Source organism: Amphiura filiformis, chromosome 5, assembly GCF_039555335.1.
Source record: "Amphiura filiformis chromosome 5, Afil_fr2py, whole genome shotgun sequence".
NCBI lineage: Eukaryota > Metazoa > Echinodermata > Ophiuroidea > Amphilepidida > Amphiuridae > Amphiura > Amphiura filiformis.
The window spans coordinates 38920711-38938288 of NC_092632.1; positions in this window are offsets into that span (position 1 = coordinate 38920711).

The window sequence follows — 17578 nt, forward strand, 5'->3', positions numbered from 1 at the left end:
ACACCAATAGACTGCTTTGTTCTCGATGTTGGTAAAGAAACTGTTGAAATCACAAGACAACTGTGATTACCTGGCGATAACTTTGGATGTCATTATTGTCATACCTCTTGTTTGTCTCTCAACATACTTGATGCTTTATGTCAAGGAAAAATGCAACAATGATCAATTGTCTTGCATATAGGCCTACTGGCAAAAGCGAAATCCTCATACATGACTGGTAGGTGTAAATGTCCTGACTAAAGTCATCGGGTCAACGGCACATGCAATGCCAGTTGCCTCTGCTGTAACTTCAAGAAGCAAAGTTAAAAAGTGACACACTGGCCTATTCAAAACAACACGGACTAGACATCTGGTTTGAGAGTGGTAAATGGCTAATTTGTGTGTGCCTTTGATTTAAAAGAAAAGGAACAAAAGAAAACTGAAACAAAAGAGCAGAAAAAAATACAAGTTATGAAAAGTACAGAGAAGTAAAACTGAAATAAATATTGCTTTAAAATAAAGCTTCATCGAAGAAACTGTGTAGTCTCTTTGTTGCGCTTGTTGGAATCTTTTTGCACATCGTATATGTAACTTTTCTTCTTGAGGTCACATTGGATTCAATGTGGTGTCATAATGTGCAGGATTAGATAGTGCATCTATTACAAAAACCAATTTACCCCAATATGGTTAAGTTTTGAAATAATTGTGCTTATTTTTCCAAGTGTAACTTGGATCGGGGGGGGCTCTCAACTTTAGAAGTGACGGGTATGTGCCTACTGGTGTCGCGAAGTAGGGGCCTATCGGTAACAAAGCGTTATTTTAAAAAAGGGGTCATTGGGTACAAACAAAATAAAAAAGGGGGTCATTGGGTATAATAAAAAAAAAAAGGGGGTCATTGAGTATAAGATTTCAAAAAATGGGTCATCGGGTAGAAATTTTTGAAAAATATGGAGCAAAATTTGAAAGTTTTGACATTATTTTGTTGCATTTTGATGATGTTCTTCTAGAAAAAAGAGGGGCATTGGATAGCCGCAACCAAAAAGGGGGGTCATCGGGTATGACTTAAAAAAAAAAGGGGGGGTCATCGGGTATGACTTTTAAAAAAGGGGTCATCGGGTATTAGTCGACTTTAAAGAGGGTTGACAGGCACATACCGTCGCTTCCAAAGTTGAGTGGCCCCCTGGGGTAAGGATACTTTCTTAGTGCAGTATATTTAGTTAATATGTTGCCCTTTGTGAACATAAATTATTCCTGTGGACATTTTAGTGGTCATCTTGAAAAACGATAACTTAGAGGTGACAATGATTGAAGACTACGATTACATCAAAGACAACTATTTCAATGTTTCAAATATTTTTTTCAATAACATTATCTGAGGCTTTGTGGCTGATTATACTGTACTTTGATAAATATTAATCCAAATTCAGTTCAATTATGCCTCTTAAGTGACGGTGTACCATATATATGGATTTGGCAGCCATTTTGAAAAGCGTCCTCAACTGTGACCTCCTGGTAGCTACCTATTGAAATCTTAATTTAGCGTTACATTACTGACATCAATACTTAAACTAAAATCTGGTCAATTATACCTCATAATTGACTATGGTAACCGTATAATGCTTTTCTTTGAATTTTGGGTGGCCATTTTGAAAAGCGTCCCCAACTGTGACCTCCTGGTACCTTCTTATTAATATACCGACTTATTTATACATTACTTTCATAAATACAAATCCATAATCTAACAAATTCTATCTTTTATCCGCCTATTTTAAAAGAGCATAATTGCTTTTCATTGGATTTTGGCAGCCATTTTGAAAAAAAAGCGCCCTCACAGGAAAGTTTTCAGGATACAGGATTTTTACCTTATACATTCTTGTTCCTCAGTTTCTCCTTTCATGTGTGGGACCTAGCTCATTTTTAACCTGGTCTATTTGGCCATTTTTCAGCATAGCTGTATGATAGGTAATAACAAGATGAGCAACAGCTTCACTGAGAGACGTTTTTTCTGGCAACACTGTCATTAAAATATTATCAAATCGTGTCTCACTTTACGGTGTATTGATGCCAATTTCTTTTGGTACATTATCAACCCTAATCAGGATTTTCAGTGAAAGTAAATGCTCAAAATTCATATTTTTCCACACTACCTTATAATGTCAACAATCCTAAAAAGTTCAAAGTTTCTGGCAACACTGCTCTCCAGTAAAACAATTACCAGAACTTTTTTTTCTATAGATAGGTAGACCAATACCTTATCTACCTACCCTGCAAAAAATAATTTAAAAAAAGCACCACTTTGGAGGTTACGTCATTTTTAAAAGATCATTTTTTTCATAATTAAATTAATGAAAAACACCCTATTTTACAAAATGGTATCTACCATATTGAAATAATTAATTGTTTTGTTTACTTCATTTTTGGAAAGGACAAGGGTGGATACTTCATTGTATGGGAGAAGATTATTTTAATTCACGTTCTTCATACAGAAATATGACCTAATATTTAAGCATTTTTCCAGTTGTGAAAAGGGTAAAAATAGTGAAAATTGGGTAAATTCATATTTTGGCCGTTACCATGGTAACCATAGATGAAGAGGTAAAATTTTAACCAAATTTATACATGTTGACTCAATGTCTAACCATGTGCAATGTATAAAGAAAATCAATTTTTTGAAGTCTGCCACCACATCTTTGATTTTTATACACAAGGTCTCTTAACTCTTCATAACACAGTTCGCCAGCATCATCTATGTGTTATTTAATGATGTTGCTTTTTAATATCTATTGTTGTATCATGCAAGGGATATTTAATTATTTTGTATAATTTTATATTATTGTGTTTTTAACCATGTTACATGGTTTTTTGATGGCATGTAGAACTGTATTCATTTTCAAGCAAAGTTGAACACTGATGGCGCTATTATCTTCAATCTTGTTTGCATCTTTACAAGGGGTAGACACTTGTATAATGGCATTAAAACATAAAAATGAGTAACATATAGCAAGCAAAATTTCAACCTACTTTGTATCATATTATTGGGCTAAATTCAATTAAAAATATATGTAAATAGCGCCCTCAATGTTGACACAAATAAACAGTTTATAAAATAGAATAAAAATGACAGAAAAAGATGACAAATTTAATAAAGAAAAGAACCTCTAAACCTCTAACCTCTAAAAATAGCTTAAAATATATGTGTATATTAGTGTGATAGCTGTCGGTATTGTAAAGGTATAGAATTGAGAAACATTAATAAATGATCACATCAAACACATCAGTCGTGGTTAAATGCTAGTGTACAGCGCTGTGGTGATAATTCAATAAATGATGTGATATATATATTTCATTATCCCCTGTAATCTAGTGTCTTAACTCTACTTGCTACTCGTTTTCCTAAAGAACAACCAGATTGAGCAAAACAACGAGGTAAAAGTTGACACTGCAATCAACAATACTAAGGAGTATAATACGCTGGACTTGCAAGGTAACGAAGTGTGTAAAAACTACGTTCAGTGTACACTTTGCGCGAAGTTGCAAACGAATAAAACTACCTTTTATGGTTAGCACCCAAGTCAAAAGTAATTGGCTAGACTAATAATAAAGTGTCAAGCGGAATGTTAACAAATACTCGCTGTCAACATTTTGCCAATTGGTTGGGCTTAATATACTGTAGACTATCGGCAGATAGAATGAATAGTCAATCAGCGAATCATGTAACTCCCTTCAAACAAAAGCAAACACAGTCACTTTACTGTATGCGACACCTCCCGACTATGTGCGTGTGTGTAATGCTGGTTTCATACTTTCTGCCGCTTGCCGCTGAGCGGCATGACGCTTCATCATGCCGCTTGTGCTTTTCTGCAGGCGGAGCGGCACACCGCTAAGCGGCAGCGGCATGACTCTGAAAGCCACTCTTGCCGCTCAGCACTGCTCCAAAATCGTATTTTGTTCTCATACGTCAGAGCGGCACCGCTCCGAGTTGACTTGAAATCAACTCCCAGCGGTGCTGCCGCCGCGGCAAAGCGGTGGAGTGATCGATATATTGGTTTGCCGCTGGTCACCGCTAGCGTTTTTGGTGCGACTGCGCAGTGAAGTAAAATCATCTTCAGAGCGGCAAAGCGGCAAGCGGCAGGAAAGTTTGAAAACAGCATAAGGCAAGATGTAATATTTGAAAGACGTCTTGCTATAGTTTTTCACATAATTTGTACCTGTGAAACTGATTGGTAAAGTACACACAAAACAATATTGCAATCTTTTGTCACAAAAGTATTTCAACATTGCTGAACATTCCTTTAGAATGGTTGCCAAATGCTTTAATCAGCCGGTTTCTGCTAGATATCAGGGAAATGGTTGCGGAAGAAGGTTGCAAGAACTCGATCTTGATCAACTAGTTACCAGGCGAGTACTCCACCAATGCAGCATGTTCTTCAAATTTCACTACAACCTCATCAATGTCAGTTTTCCACCCTATTGTTCAGCTTCACTCACTACCAGTCAGATCAAGCCATCACCTCCGTTGTCATCCAATATAAGTTTCTCGTGATACATTTAAGTTCTCCTTCTTCATCCGCACCAATCCACTTTGGAACAGACTCCCGTTGGAAGCAGCAAACCACCACCCATCATCAGCTTTAAGATGAGGATGTTTTTTACTTGCAGTCTTCTATTCTTCGCGCACACACATCTGCACAGCACGATTTCGTCCGTCTCCTTGGACAAGTGGAAACATTCTAGGAGTCAAGACATCAAACATCAAGCATCAGAGCATGCAACGGAGGTGGTGATTTAATGAAAATAACAGTAAACGATATCTGACGTCTTGCAAGGATTATGGGACTCAGGAATGTCAATTGCAATAATAAGATCACTTGGTTACTCCCTAAAAAACATATTAGCATTTAAACACTTAATGAACACACAAGTCAACACTTTTGGCGCGATTCAAGGTCATCCGGTGACCGTTATTTCTCCAGACCTCGGAGGATAGTTGGCTTCTAAGGCTTGTAATTTCTGTCACCCTACATAATCATTCTCCCACCACCATTTAACCTTGCAGAATCTAATTAAACCATTTAGGGACCATTGTAAAAGCACTGAGACATTTTGTGGACTAAAGTTTCTTCCTCTCTGCATTGAAACAATGCAATCAACAATATTAAAGTGTAGGATATGGATACGTATACGCTGGGCTTGTAAGTTAACGAGGTGTGTAAAAACTACGTACACTGCATGCAAACAAATAATACTAACCTGTTGAAAATACATGAAATACCAACGTTCGTTTCAACATTTTTTGTTAATAAACACACTTCAAATATTTGTAGCTGAAAGGGAACCACCATTTGTAGCACCTAATTCAAAAGTGACTAATAAGAAAGTGTCAAACAGAATATTAATAAGGAGCACCTGCTCGCTTTCAACATTTTGCCAACTGGATGGGGCTTAGTATATACTGTCGACTATGGACAGATCGCACGAAATAGCGCATCAATCAGCGCGGATTGCGTTATTACGCGTTGGACGCTTCGAGTGCCAAGCGTGGTAAATCTACTTGATGTTTGGACTATACATGAACAAAGGCAAATCATTATCTACTAATTGAACCCTAACACCATTATTTTTCATAAATGCCACTTCTTAATATTTGACGTTGACGTGGCAAAAAATATCCGGTAACTTTCAGGTTACCACCATCATTCTACCATGACCTACATGCATGTGACATCTAAATAGATGACAAGCACCAATCAGTAACACTGGGATACAATTGTTACGACCGTATCGCCTGATGATAAAATCAAAGTAGAGCAGTGTTCGATTTGCATTAATTTGTCCCAGGACGGTCTTGCTCCAGTTTATTAGGTTGCAGTTATTACGATTAAAAGATATAAGAAATAGAACCAATGATCATATGTTCAACAAAGGATTACGTTGTCAGTCCAGTGATTGCAGAAGTCATTTGTTAAATAACCTATGTTGCTCCTTAAAAGAAGCAACATAGGTTATTAACCGTTACTTGCGGACTAGCAAAAAAGCGTCCATTTTATTGTGAACCTTTCTACTTTTGCTGGATACTTGATATACGGATATGTTAAAGATATGTATTGCGCTTACTATGTGATTAGAATGACACATTGTAAAATGTGAAGCTGTATTATATTACCCACTAGTCATGAAAAAACTTTTTGAGCAATGAATGCTTTTCGAAAACAGGAAATAGTGATACAGCTCATTTTAATATCAAAACTCGTTCGCTTTTCACTTACGATTTAAGTATGCATTAATACTCATTGTATCTTTAATAATTAAACACAAGGTATAGATGGACCTCTTCAAAACTTTAGTCAATTGCTCGGCAAAGAAATTCCTCTTAATTTTTTGTTTGTTTTAGTGCCAAGAAATCTCGTTTTACTTCTTTAATTCAGCTGGAGCGATAGATTTGATGTTGTTATCGACTATTTTGCTTGAGGCTATTCCGTACAAGCAGCACCTGTCCCCACGATAGAATGTGAAGAAACAGATATAACAAAGTGTCTAGCAAAGGTGATTGGAACATGCATGATTTGATAGCATCAAGTCTGTGGGATCGGGTTTCTTGCTTATTCAAATCAACATCTTATATAATAGTTGAATCTCAATTTATATTTTTCTTTATTACATATCAAGCCCTGTGATAGCAGACTTGAACCAAGCTTTGACCACTCGGCCAATTGGATTTTCTTTAATAGGTTATATAACGCTACAATTTTTTAATTGATCTGGACTGTTCGTGACTTGCATTTCAGTGTGTAATTCCGGTGCTTTCTAAAAACAAGCGCCTGCTTGAGAGGCACAGGTGCCAATGAATAACATTTGTTACGAGTCATTCACGGGAGCGATATTTTATCAGTGTGATCTGTGCGTGGCAGGCCATTTATATGGTTAGAAAAACTTAACTTACAAGTTACAATTGTGTATCATTGATCACTGTGCCCAAGGTCATTTATGTAAGTCTTCAGCAATGGTTCAATAGTAAGATGCAAAAAAAAGGGATGGCTACACACGACAATACACTCAACATCCATTGAATATAACTGGGAAACCATATCAAGATTAGTGTACCATTATAAATAATTGTCAATAGCCCTTCGTTAAAGTATTTGCTTCAAAGCTCTCTGAAGACGTTATATGTATATGTTTTACACCTTTACAAATGAAACACCTTGTTACGTTACTTGATATACAGGATAATTAAGGGAAAGAACATGATTTTAACACATAGATTTTGCCTGTTTTTAAAGGAAGGTCTTTGTAATTGGCAGACTGTTATTTGTATGTGCAGTTCTAAATAAAACTGTGTATACTCTCATTCATCTGGGTATATTGAAAGTAGGGAAGTAAACTAATTTTGGCCAAACAGACCTAGCAATTTAATAGATTCTGTCCCGGCTGTTTACGCCAAACTCCTAATCAGTATTGCGACCTATTCAATCTTTGCCGAGATGACATGACACCTAATTAATTAAAGCCTTAATGTACGATCTTTTTTCAGAATTTACCTTTATTTTTTTCAAAACCGATTTTTTGGCATATTTGTAATACTTACACATGTTCTAACTTAAATCTATGAGCAAACTGTCAAATTCGTCCTATTTGTAGTAAAACAGGACGATTTTCTGTTGGTCCGACATAAAGTCATAATTTTCTAGATTATGACTTTATGTCGGCCACGATCGCAAACCGTAGTCTCCTACAAAACTAGCTTGGTTACGCTCCCTCCACATGTGGAGGGAGCGTAACCAAACTGGCCGCGTAGGAGACTAACTCTGAGGCCGCACTCGCTGTCCTAATCCAAATAGTGCGAGATGTTTCGAGTGATAGAGGTGAAGTTTATGATGTTGTTTCTTTGCAAATTCCCAATGTTTTTCGCGTCCAAATGTATTGGGAACTTTCATAATGATTGCATATTATCATTTTAGAAGAAAAACATTACAGGCTTTAAGGCGGTAAATTAAATCAACAATGCATGGGATATTCCATGAGGGTCACCCGTTTCGCCGATAGAGAAATTTGAGTGCATAGTTCTGTCAACCTTTTCTGGTATTTTACCATGTATAGTTTATGGTTTATGTAGATGACACATGGTTTCTTATCAAATCCAATTATTTTTTTAAAACTCAATGGCGGTATTTATGCATGCAAAATTATGTACCAAAATGATTGGTGCCCATCAGATTTCAGTGAGTATGGACATGACTGCTACATCAAATTGCAACATAGGATCTGCACAATATTTTTTTATTAATGTCATAAACATTTAAATAACAATAATTATGGTCATTTCGAAACTACCGTAAGTTGCATTTGGAAGACGCAGGCTTTTTAAGCATCAAAACTAATTAGTGCCAATTTTGATACCCTCTACAAAAGTTGGCGCACACAACTAAAAAAAGGAACCTAGCAGATGACGCGAGAGCAATTATTATGTCTATTGGCATGGTAGCAGTTTATCCCGTCAAAAATTATATTCTATGAAATTTGTGTTTTGATGCAATTTTGTTTTATCAAAAAAGGGCCTATTCCAGGACCTTTTGAAATCTTCTTTGTATCACTTTTTGGGAAATTTTGAGGATTTTTTAAAAGTCAATAACTGAGCAAAACAATAACAAAAAAAAAGGTGTTTGTTTTGGGCGGAAAGTTTTAATAATGTCGGGTTATATAAAAGTAATGAAACGTTAACCCGATATTGAAACGCTTTCTGTGAATTGGTCTGTGTTTGCTAAGAATAATTGTAGTAATGTGGATTCAAGTCTGACCGAATTTCATCTTTTATGACTACCTGGATCTTGAATTGAACAACTTAATAAGGGCAGTTCCGTAATTATGTCAACCAAATGGTCAAAATTTGAAACTCGTTTTTATCTCATAATTTGATATTGCTGATAGTGCAAACTGTTCTTTTTCTGAATCCCCATGAATAGATGAAAACTGAATCAGTTTCCATGAAAGGTTTGAACACTACGGAGCAATTGTAACTGAAAAAGTTTACTTTCTGTGAATACGTCCGCAACTGTTTTTGTGACCTGTCATGCCAACTAAGAATGGGATTGGAAATAAATGTTCAGGTTTTACACTTCTATCAGAGATACTTCAAATACAAGAGTTAAAAATTCAAAAGCCTCAATAATTTAGAAGTTCTGGATCCTCAACGTCCTCTGAATGTACATCCGCAACTACAGAACTGCCCATAACAGAGAATTGCACTTGAATAGCTGCCATTTTACACAGCATACTTTTACACAGTGCCGTATTAATGATGTGCAACCATATGGGTGCATTCTAAGCAGCAGTGCCAAATTGATCATACTGCAGTTACTGTCCGTTTTCCTATACACAATACACAGTGCTCTCACCATTGACGCGTGACCTTTACAAATGATGTATGTTGGAAGAATGGACACTTGCCTAGTTAACATCACTGTGTGAAAAATAACCAGCCAATATTTTATTCATTCTCCAAAACTTCTAGCAAATATATTTCTCTAACATGACCTAAAATTACAGCTAGGTTAGATGTTCAGAAATGGTCGCATTATGAGTGAGGGCAAGGCATAGCTAGCCAACTCCCCGTGTTAATTGAATGGAGATTTGACCGAAAATATTGGTATCGGACCGCTCACTTCTGAAGGATGCCACAAAAAAACGGTAAAAGCTACATTTAAACTATTCTAAATAGGTTCTAGAAAATATAGTTTTGTAACATGTCCTAAATTTTTAGCTAATTTAGATGTTTGGAGAGGGTCGCACTTTTGTGTTTTAGGAAGGATATGTAAACGACAGATAACACCAAAAATATGAAGAAATTATTTCCAAACCGTGTTAAGTCAACAATCATTATGTTGCTCATTTTGAAGAATGCTGGTTAACAAAAAGCAGGTCTTTGTCTCATTTCGTGAACAAATATACACATACCATTGTTTCCTTTCGTTTCCTTTATAATCGGTTACCCAACTGAAGCTATAATACCAGCTTTATTGCGACGTCGCACATTGAAAACAGACACTTGTGCACAACCAGAGAAGATCTGATTTAATCAGTTGAGCTGCTTCAATGAGTGTTATCTTGGTTTAATAGCTTTTAATGGGGTTTAAGTCCTGCAAAGGTCGAGATGAATTCTACTGTAGACATGACTGCATCATGTCTGGATTCAGAGCACATTAAGACGACACTAGTAATAATGATGACAAAGGGAATTTCAAGGTTATGGAAATAATCAAAGCTGTGGGCCACAGTTCCTTCAAACAATATTCAATTCTCCTTCCAGGCTAAACGGTCCGTTTGTTTGGAATGAAAGAGTAATAACTAGACTTAGCTGTGGTCTAAGACCACGAACACAGCCGTGTTTTGACGCCTTAATGACCTTTGACCTCAAAATATATAAAACGCCCATAGAGATTGGCTTATGTCAATGTATGGGTCCAAGTGGCATGTTATTTGTGGCAGAAAGGGGCGTTTTGAAGGTTTTTCGTCTCAGACCGGAAGTGACCCCTTAATGACCTTTGACCCCAAATGAAAAAATACCACATGTACAATAGGTAAACACAATTCACGTGTGAATATACCATCACTCTCTAATGTTTTTCTTAGCAAATAAAAAATTTTGAAGGTTTTTCGTTTTATACCGGAAGTGACCCCTTAATGACCTTTGATTCCAAATTTGTGAGGACCCCATAGACACTGGGTAATAACAATGCATGTGTGCAAGTGGCGTCACTGTCATACGTAATTTGTGGGAGAAGAAGCATTTTAAAGGAATTTCGTTTTAAACCGGAAGTATCCCTTAATGACCTTTGACCCTAAATAAAAAATACCACATATGCAGAGTAACTACAATTTATTTGTAAACATACCGTTACTGTCCTATGTTTTTCTTAGCAAATAAAAATTTTTGAAGGTTTTTCGTTTTATACCGGAAGTGACCCCTTAATGACATTTGACCCCAAATCTGTGAGGACCCCATAGACACTGGATAATAACAATGCATGTGTGCAAGTGGTGTCACTCTCCTACGTAATCTGTGAGAGAAGAAGCATTTTGAGTTGAAATCACGTTTTTGACCCCTTTGACCCTTGCTTGACCTTTGACCCCACGAGTTTCATAGGACATGTAGGGGCATGGTCAATGATGGTTGTGACCAAGTTAGGTCAAAATCGGTACAAGCATGTAAGTGCTAGAGCAAATGTAGTGGTCGGCAGAAAGAAGAAAGAAGAACTAGATATATTGCATCCTTAGTAAGGCTGCGAAGTCTAGCCGTGACCTTGAAATGACATCTGATGACCTTGAAATGACCTTCACCACATTTTGCATCATATCCACATAACATATACTAATTTTCATTCAAATTGATTAAACTTTGTAATTTGACCCTTTTGACCTTTAGTTGACCTCTGGTGACCTTGAAATGACCTCCAATATATTTTGAATCATATCAAGATCACATATACTAATTTTCATCTAAATTGGACAAATATTAGAATTTGACCCTTTTGACCTTTCGTTGACCTCTGGTGACCTTGAAATGACCTCCAATATATTTTGAATCATATCAAGATCACATATACTAATTTTCATTTAAATTGGACAAACTTTAGAATTTTACCCTTTTGACCCCAAAACAGACCCCTCCTCCATGTTTAAGCCAAATCTGATTACAATCGTATATGAACATAATGCTAGAGCCCTTTTGGCATTATTCTGATGATCACAGCACGTAATATGCAGAAAATATTGAATTTTAAAGTGATTTTCAGTAATCAACCATTTTTGTCCCCTGTTTGACCTTGAACTCAAAATCTGTGAGGACCCCATAGACAACAACTAATGTCAATGCATATGTGTCAGTCGCATCTCTGTACCATAGAATCTGTAGGAAAAGAAGCATTTTGAAGGTATTTGGTTATGTGCCGGAAATACCCCTTAATGACCTTTTGACCCCAAATCTGTGAGGACCCCATAGGCCCCGGCTATAGCCAAGGTCAATGTATAAATCTCATTACTGTACCATGTAATCTGTAGGAGAAGAAGCATTTTTGGTAAAAATCACATTTTTAGCCAAAATTACTCATGCATGACGTTTGACCCCAAATGGGTCATGTCAAATGTAAAGGCTGGGGTAGTGGAGCTTGCGCCCAAGTTTGGTCATAATCGGTCAAATAATAAAGGAGCTAGAGCAAATTATGTTAAATGTTGACAGAAAGAAGAAGAAGAAGAAGAAGAAGAAGAAACTAGATATATTGCATCCTTAGTAAGGCTGCGAAGTCTAGCCGTGACCTTGAAATGACATCTGATGACCTTGAAATGACCTTCACCACATTTTGCATCATATCCACATAACATATACTAATTTTCATTCAAATTGAATAAACTTTGTAATTTGACCCCTTTTGACCTTTAGTTGACTTCTGGTGACCTTGAAATGACCTCCAATATAGTTTGAATCATATCAAGATCACATATACTAATTTTCATCTAAATTGGACAAATATTAGAATTTGACCCCTTTTGACCTTTCGTTGACCTCTGGTGACCTTGAAATGACCTCCAATATATTTTGAATCATATCAAGATCACATATACTAATTTTCATTTAAATTGGACAAACTTTAGAATTTTACCCCTTTTGACCCCAAAACAGACCCCTCCTCCATGTTTAAGCCAAATCTGATTACAATCGTATATGAACATAATGCTAGAGCCCTTTTGGCATTATTCTGATGATCACAGCACGTAATATGCAGAAAATATTGAATTTTAAAGTGATTTTCAGTAATCAACCATTTTTGTCCCCTGTTTGACCTTGAACTCAAAATCTGTGAGGACCCCATAGACACCAACTAATGTCAATGCATATGTGTCAGTCGCATCTCTGTACCATAGAATCTGTAGGAAAAGAAGCATTTTGAAGGTATTTGGTTATGTGCCGAAAATACCCCTTAATGACCTTTGACCCCAAATCTGTGAGGACCCCATAGGCCCCGGCTATAGCCAAGGTCAATGTATAAATCTCATTACTGTACTATGTAATCTGTAGGAGAAGAAGCATTTTTGGTAAAAATCACATTTTTAGCCAAAATTACTCATGCATGACGTTTGACCCCAAATGGGTCATGTCAAATGTAAAGGCTGGGGTAGTGGAGCTTGTGCCCAAGTTTGGTCATAATCGGTCAAATAATAAAGGAGCTAGAGCAAATTATGTTAAATGTTGACAGAAGAAGAAGAAGAAGAAGAAGAAGAAGAAGAAGAAAGAAATCGCCCAGAAACAGGAGTCTAGCCGCCGCTCGGCTAGACTAAGAAACTACTGAAACAGGAGTCTAGCCGCCGCTCGGCTAGACTAAAGAAAGAAGAAAGAAAGAAGAAAGAACCTGTAAGAAAAAAGACACAGCCGTGACTAACGTCACGGCTGTGTAATAATGAACATGCCGTGCCGTGAATATCCAGTCAATTAAAAGTGCCTCAGGAAACTGTAGGATTATATGGCTATTCGAAGGTACATAGTCTTCAGAACGGAATATTCAATAACCTCTTACTTTTCGAAAATGCATCAAGCACTTCTGTGCCGTGATTCACTTTGGTTGAATGACCCCACAACCCACCTATGAAGTTTCATGCCAGTATTCTATTCCATTTTGATACGAGACAAAAATAAGCGGGTTATTAGACATATATTTTTCAACAAGATCCAAATAAAATTATAAGATTAAGATTAATTAATTAAGATTATATATTACATATATTTAATATGTATATATATAAAATGACAACGTTTCCACCGATATCAAAATATCCATTGATGGAGAAAAAGTTTTAATGGGATTAACCTTTTTGGAAAGAACTCAAGAACTTTTTGAATCCTTCAGTAATACATTGGTATGCCTGTTAGCAAAATTTGAGCAAGTTTGCAATTTGCTCCTGTGTAACGTTCGATGACCTTTTACTCAACCCCTCCCCTCCTCCCCACACACACACCTCCGTTTGGGACTGGAAGCAATATATAGGGCGAAAGTACATGTTATGCCGATTCCAACGGTATCACGAAACATTTGGTATTATTTTTTCCGACACCAAATTTATTTAAGACAGCCTATAGAGATAAACTCTTCCGGTAAGAAAACGGATTTACAACTGTTATTGTGTCTGTAGTGGTTCGTTAAATTTCACCCATATTCATCCCTCTCTATGGCCCCAATAGCTTAGAGGTTAATCTACTGTTTAATAAGATCCCTGTCATTTGCGAACAGACACGCGCACACTCCTTAAGCAACAAGTTGTCTGTTGCGCTATTCAGCATCGAAGTGGTTACGTAATTCTCTTGGTTACCGGATCACGCTACTTTGGTATGCCTTCGAGTGCCATATACTTTATGTGGTGATCATTTCGATCGTGGTTCATTACTCTAGCGCGTGATCCCGTTGACATAGTAACATTACGTAACTTCGATACTGAATAGTATCAAACATGAATGTCATATACGCTGCCATTACTTTACGGTAGGGTCGGGGTTGGATGAGGTGTTTTGGATCTGCATTTAGGATCATACGCTGTTGGGAAGTATACTGCATATATATATTTCGCACCACTCTAAGGGGTGGTGCAATAATTATGTGTACCCGGGGTGGTGAATTATAGGGGGCAAAGATTTTTGGGCAGGCCAAAGGGGGGGGGGGGCAAGCATTTTTGGCAGGTCGAAAGGTCAAGCGATTTTTGGCAGGTCGAAAGGGGGCAACAATTTTTGGCACAGATATTTTGGGCACCGTTTCTATATAACGCCCTAAAAAGGCGTAGGAAAACGTTACGAACACGTTCAAATATGCAAAATTTCCTGCTCGCTGCGCTCGCATTATATGTTAAGACTATTTAAGGTTTTAAATTTGGGTTCCCAAAAATCTTGCATGTGTAAAGGGGGGGGCAAAGATTTTTGGCACGTCAAAGGGGGGGCAAAGGTTTTTGGCACGTCGAAAGGGGGGGGCAAAGGTTTTTGGCATGGCCAAAGGGGGGGCAAGCGATTTTTGGCAGACCATTTTGAGAATTCACCCCAGGGTACACATAATTATTGCACCACCCCTAACAGGAGGAGAAAAAACAGAGGCCTCTTACGCGGGTGTTTTCTTTATGGAAAGCTGCTACTTGTGTTGCTACATTAGGCAACATATTATCGTTCAACAATTTAAAAATAATAAGTCGTCTGACTTCCTATTCATTGCACAGCTATGAAATCAACTGAATAAAATAATGAAGATGCAGTTGATCATGACACTTATTGATTATACTTTTTCTTCAATTTCTTCTCCATTGTCATGATGATGAGCCAAATATTATAACGAGGATTCCACAGAGCATTATTATATCAAAATACTCTAGAGCTTCCATCTGTTTCAGTGTGGGAGGGTAACAGTGGAATAAACAATGGACTTATTAGCTAGTACACATGGAACTTTGAGCGTGTTTATAGTGAGCCAGATTATGGTATTTAGCTGGACTGCCACGCAGTCTATATTTGTTTATGTTTTACTAACCATTGCAAATCTAGATTGCGCGGTAGTTTAGCTAAATAACGGAAAGATTGTCTCACTATAAACACGCTCTTTGTTCACATTTAACGCTGAATTTTTGTGTCTTCATGAAACACAGATTTACAATGTGATATTTCTGAAAGGAAACCCAGAGAATGGAACGATCTTAATGATATCATGTTTGTCAATTATCTGGTTAAAGAATATATTTGTTCAGACTCTTGGGTGAGCTGTAAGAGGTTATAGTACTGATGTTGCTTGACAAGAATCGATATTATTCTATTGTATTGCTAAGTGTTAAGAAGATTAACGATTTAAAATCAGCACACGCCCCTGCGGTCATTGTCCTACGGACAACATGTATGAGGTACATGGTGACTGAAAAAGTAGAGTTATTTTGGCTCACTTCACCGTGAGCTCTTCCGTGGCTCAAATTTAGATTTTTATAAAAGATCAAAAACAATGGTATATAATTATATCAATGGGAAATACGCGTATTAGAATATTTAAAGTTAAAATCGGCTCAATAAAAGAGTCCAAAAGAAATTAATTAATTTTTACGCATTTTACGCATCTCACGCATGCCCAAAACATCTGAAACTGGTATTGGGCTACGGTAAACAAGTACTCTGGTCCTTTTCTTGGATCCATTATGAGATGCTTAGAATAAAGACCAAATTTTGCTTATTATTGTGTGTTTCATTGTTGTTGAGTGGTGTGGTTTTTTTTCCAGTGCAACTGCATTTATGTTCTCACCAAGGTTCAAAATATAGGTTATGAATACCAGGCTATTCAAATAACTAAGACACAAGTAAATAGTTCAAGAAAATCTATGATTAATTCAAAGATGTTTACAAAGTTACCTTCGAGGTGGAATCACTTCTCTTGTTAATGTGAGGAAGGTTCATTAACATCAACCCTCAGTTAAATTTACATTTCTAAACCATATGATTTATCAAAAACCCACGTATCAAATTATAAAATGTATTTCCTTAATGCTCTAATCCCCAAATCAAGTGTATTAAGTTTGCCTGTCTGTATAGGTTCGAATGTTTTAGATGAATGACTCTTCTTTATATTATAATACGATATCAATGTGCCATGAATGATGGAATAATACGCTGCCAAATGAGCCGTAGATCTCAATGGGTGAATAAAAGAACAAAAAAGACGATATTATTTGGAAACAAGGTCGGTTCGCAAACCCGTATGGAGTGAAATACTTGAATGTGCCATGCTCAAAATATCGAGGGTTGAGAGGCAGAACAGTAAGCCATGTGTGCAAAGAACACGATTAAACGGACAATACAAGCGCTTCGACCAATTGTGCGTCCGAGTGTGTTGTCATTTGCAGTTCAAACGATTTTAACATTAGATAATGGTACAACACATGTCCCATCTACAATGATTACCAAAGATATCAAAATAAAGTAGTTATATTATAATTTATTTCTATTTGACTACTGCAAACTTAAAATAAGAGATAATGTACGATTTAACTCACTTAACTACTTGACAAGTTTAGAAACCTATGCAATTTCCTTCCCTTAAAACTACTCCTAATAGGGTGACTACATGATTATTTCAAACCTACCCTGGAGTAATATTTTCTCTAAGAATTGTAACTTTTTGAACTGCCTGAATCGGACAATCCGTTGCGAAGATACGGGCAACAAAATTGGCAATTTTACCCCATTTTAGTGAATTAGGTATGTCAATACCTATGATTAGCTAGACTAATAAAGTGAATTAGCTAGACTAATAATAAAGTGTCAAGCGGCATGTTAACAAGGAGCACGTGCTCGTTGTCAATATTTTACCAACTAGATGGGGTTTAGAGTGTGATCGGAAATTGGGTAACATTGGGTGAAAAAATAGGATTTATTCAAATTTCCATAAAAAATGGTTTTAATTTGGCGGAAAGGATTATATTTTAATAATCTAAAAGAAAAAAGAAAAATTTGTCTCAAATTTTGTGTTTTCCGTGCCGCTAAAGTTGCGTGCATTATTTGTAGCGTGAGGGACGGACACTATGTTGCACTATTATGAAA